The sequence below is a fragment of the Octodon degus genome, unplaced genomic scaffold (assembly GCF_000260255.1).
Source record: "Octodon degus isolate 3935 unplaced genomic scaffold, OctDeg1.0 scaffold00067, whole genome shotgun sequence".
NCBI lineage: Eukaryota > Metazoa > Chordata > Mammalia > Rodentia > Octodontidae > Octodon > Octodon degus.
Window position 1 is genome coordinate 713,206 of NW_004524643.1, and position 4,677 is coordinate 717,882.

Below are 4,677 nucleotides of genomic sequence, written 5' to 3' on the forward strand. Positions count from 1 at the left end.
GGGAAGCAGTCGAGCAGGAAGAGGGAATGAGGGCTTTGTGCTAATAAACAGGCATTAGAGGGCCTTCCCAGCCAGAGCACCAGAAGGGGCCTGATCTCGGTTCCTCTTCTCTGGTTGCTCTAGGTAACGCAGGCTGCTGTGAAGAGCCCAGAGGGAACAGGCTTCTGGTGGAGTATGGTGGCCCAGTGTCCACAGAGGAGGGCAGAGAAGTCTTGTCCTCTCACCATCCCTGTGCCTACTAGGGCATCTGCACAGTTCACTGACAAGTGCAGAGGCCTGGACTCTCTAGAGCGAGGTACGCTATGCTGCTGGCTCCCTGGACCTTTAGAGCTGCTTCATTGTCCACAGGGTGGAGGAAGTGAACTGGACTGCGTGGAAGCAGAGAGTGCCCACAGTGTGTGAGGACCTCACAGGGCAAGGCATTCCTGGTGAGTAGCTGCTGGGTGTCTGCTATGCCTCAGGGTCTTGCCAACTCTAGGGTGGAAGGACACCTCAGCACAGCCTTCTCCCTGACTCCCACTGGCTTCCTCCTGTCAAGCTCTCCCTTGCCTGGGCGGCAGTCAGCTCCCTCCCATTTACTCACTCAGTTCTACCCACTGCCAGACTTGGGCTCAGCCAGGGGACCCAGCATAGCAGCAAGGTAGGAAAGGCTGGCTCTCAAAACAGGTGGTATCTCTTTGGGCCCCATGGGTACCGCTTTACAGGCCAGCTTTGTTGATCCTGAGTTTCCTCCATTACACGAAGTTCCAGTCCCTCCACACTGTGAAGTCACTTCTTGTGCCTCTCTTCAAGTCTGTGAGCTGTGACAGACAGGATGGCCTTCCTGTTCCCCTCAGCTATGTCCACCAATATGTACTCCTTGTGGTCACCTCACTTACCTATTTCAAGGAGTAGCCCTCTCCACAGGCTGCCCTTTTTTATTTTTCTCTTCTTTGTTTTGAGACAGGGTCTCACTGTGTACTTCAGTTTTGACTTGAATTCACTGTGTAGCCCAATCTGGTTTTGAATTCACAGCCGTGAGCTTCCTGAGCTGAGCTCCTGCCTGAGCTTCCTGAGTACAGTGATCCCAAGCCTGAGCCACTAGGCCAGGAAGCCTACCCTTTTCTGCTAAAACACTCAAGAGCTCCCACCTTGTCTTCCATTGGCTCTCTTCTTCTCTTTTCTCCATTTCCTGACAAATGTCACCTGCTTATGCCTGTGGCCCCTAAATGCCCCATCCTAAAGACCCTCTTGAGTTGCCTATGTGCTCTACTTTACAGTGGTTCATGGCCAACTTTGTGTATAGCCTACTGACTTTTCACTCTTGGTCCCCATATGTAAAATGTTCTTTCTGCTGGGAAAGACTCACAGGTGCTGGCCACAAACAAAGACCCATGGACACTCCATGCACGCAAAGCGAGGGCTTGAGCAAAAGAGTACTACTGCGCTGCCTTTGGTCTTTTTTATACATACATATTGAGTCTCAGCCTTTAGGTTACTCTTGGTTCACAAAACAAGCTCTTATGGTGTGTGCCTAAGATCCTAAGAACGTGCTAGGCATCTGGGAGCAAAGACACAAAAACAGGGTGACCCTGAGGAGCTTCTGGTGTTCCTGGTTACTCCCTCTGCTGTTGCAGTTCTGTTTTCCTGTTTCTTGTCACACATGCCCTGCAGGTCATTCTGCACATCTCTATTTTAAATCCTTCTTATCCCAACAACTTTGTACCCTCTTCTTATCTTTCTCTCTTTTCCTTCAAAGCCAAGACTGAAGGTCACCTTGTCCTTCACCTTGCCCCATGCACTCCATGCTTAAACCGCACACCTTGAGGCCTGCTGTCAATGTCATAGGCTGCCCTACTAGGGAACCTGTAGTAATACCATCCTGCTGTGCCAAGGCGGGAAAGCATTCTGCTTGGCCCTTCTATTGGCTGTCTCACCTGGTGTTGTGTGATCTAGACTTAGGCAGTCACTCATCTCTGACCCGGTGCCCCTCATTTCTGCAGATTCTTACTGAAGGGTGTCTATACCCTGACCTGCAGGTGGTTTAGTTTCTTGTTTCTTTTTTCTTTTTGAAAAAGTGTTTTGCTATGTATTCCAGGGTAGCCTTGAACTCACTATGCAGCCTGGGCTAGCCCTCAAAGTTGTAGGAATTCTGGTTCAGCCTCCCAAGTGCTGGGACTGTAAGTGTGCACCACTACACCCAGCACTTTCTCTTGTGTTTTTGAGAAAGGATCTCACTTTGTTGATGATGTTGGCCTTGAACTCACTAGGAGCCCAGGGAGGCCTAGAACTAAAAAACATCCTCCTGGCTGGAGCTCTGGAGTGCTAGGACCTAAGGCATGTGTAAGCAAGCCCAGCTTACCCTGACCTTCAGACATTTTTCTGCTCCAGGCTTATCCCACTCTTACTATTAGTGTAGACAAGAACTTTTCAAGGCCTAGAGCTCCTGTGGCCCAGGGGGCCAGGCTCTCAAGTGTGGAGGTCACAGCTCATCTGCGGTCCAACTCACTTCTCACTGCTCAGGGCTGCAATACCCTTTGGTTCTTGTCCCTGCTGGAATTGCACCTTTTCCTCTCTGGGTATCCAAATCTGTCACATTCCCTTCAAAATGGGTCCTTTGTCACCTCTGCATTCTCTGAGCATCTAATTTATTTGTCTACTGTTTTCAACATTCTCAGATTTTCTGGTTTCTGGTGCATAGCTGGTCACCTGTGGGGACTGGTAAGTTTTAGGGGGGAACCTAGGACTGGCACATGCAGCAGGTTGCTAAATGCTCCTGGAAGGAGGGAAGCAGGGAGAAGGGTTGTAGGACTCTAAGATCACCTGCCATCCACTGGTGTGATGGGCTTTCATAGCCCTGGTGCCCTCCCAAGAGCCAAACTACAGTGTTTCTCATCCCATTCATAGGCACTGTGAAGAAACCTGGCCTGTCCACTCAACGCGAGGAGGAGCCTTTCTCATAGGAAGACCACCTGCCCCTGCAGGTGCTTCAGTCCCATTGATGGCCGGACGAGGCAGGAATCTTTCCAGCCACATCTGCCAGTTCTGAGGCTCTTGAATATAAATATTTCTTTTAAAAATAATAGCTAATTGTTTGAAATATTATTTGAGCAAGTATTATTTATTGAGATCCATGGTCTAGTAACCTCTGCATGTTTCTATGTGTACCCATGTGGGTCACGGGACTCGGCTATTTCCAATTTTATGTGCACACAAAAAATCCATCCTCTTCCTGGGGGTGGCCTGCTGCCTTTGAGGTCCTGTGGCTGCTCTCATGGCAGACTTGGAGGTCAACATGGGCAAGCGCAACCACTTCTCCACTGTCTTTTTCTTTTTCTTTTTTTTTGCTGAACCAGGGATTGAACTCAGGCCTTTGCACTTGCCAAGGAAGTGCTTATTCCACTGAGCCATCTCCCCGGCCCCCCTCCACTGTCTTTTTCTACCATCAGACATCTGCTAAAATTGTTTCAAGGTGGGCAGCTAGGTGAGGCAGGAGGGCGTAAGGGCGAGATCACTTGGGCAATTTAGTAGGACCTTAACTCAACAATAAATGAACCCATATGGTGAATGTATTATGATATATATCTAAAATGTACCAAGAAATTTCATTAGAACAACAAAATGGGGAGGAGAAATGAGGGGAACAGAACTGTGAAAAATTCACTGCAAGATGTCTGGCAGTATAGTTTCCTTTGAGCTCTTTAGTTGAGACTCTGGAATATTGCATTTCCCTGTCTGGTACGCCACAGTGTTATACTTAAATTTTCCACTCCTTCATGCTATTCTCTGTAGGAGACAAAGGGGTTTTTCTAAGACACAAGGCAAACATGTCACCCCTCTGCTCTGAAGGTCTGACAGGTTCACCAGGGCCTAGAGAATGTCCTTGCAGGCATGCTCAACCCTTCAGCCTTCTCCTGTATCACTGCTGCCTGTTGGAGAATTTGGGGACAGGTCATCAGAACTTGGACCACTCATTTCCTCCTAGTCTTTCTAAGTGCTGGGAACTGAACCCAGGCTTTGAGTTTCTTAGCCAAGTGCTCTATCACTGAGTCTACTCCAGCCCTCACCAATTTCATCAGGCAAGCTGAGGGTCCTCGTGTTTGACCCCTTGAGCTCATTGTGGAAGAGCCATTAAAATCCTGCTTCTTAGGGCTGGCCAAATAGCTCTGTAGATTAAATTGCCAAGTGCAGGGGTGGGGGTGGGGGTGGCTGGATCCCAGGATTGCTGAGCCGGCAATTGAGATTGAGTGTGGTGGCACACGCCTGTAATTCCAGCTCTTGGGAGGATGTAAACAGGCGGATCACTACCAGTTCGATCTAGTAGTGAGATCCTGAACACCCTGTAGACCCTTCCCTAAAATACAAAATATATATATGATAAATCCTGCTTCTTTCTGTGAATAATCCCTTGATGTCTAGTGCTACAGTTTGGAAAGGCACCTAACTGTGGCACTTAAGGGAACATTTTCTCTTTAAATTCTTGTTCCTTGAATTTTTCTACATTACATGATTTCATGGAACAATTCTGAAAATTCCAACTTTTGGGGTAAATGAGTTAGCCCAAAATGTTCTCATTCCAGTTCTCTGGAGACAAAATGAACTGCTCTCCCTTGGTATAGGGTTTGTGTACAAAATATGCACACAGAGATGATTTTTTTTTGGTTTTTTTTTTTAACCCCCTCTGTGTGTGTGTGTGTG

General features: G+C 48.1%; 1 long non-coding RNA gene across 1 annotated transcript; it reads left to right on the plus strand.

Moving 5' to 3' along the window:
* Window positions 1-387: 387 nt before the first annotated feature.
* On the plus strand, window positions 388-2,996 carry LOC111817699. Its single transcript, XR_002821834.1, has 2 exons — window positions 388-428; window positions 2,887-2,996. It is a non-coding gene; the product is annotated as an uncharacterized LOC111817699 (long non-coding RNA).
* Window positions 2,997-4,677: the final 1,681 nt, after the last annotated feature.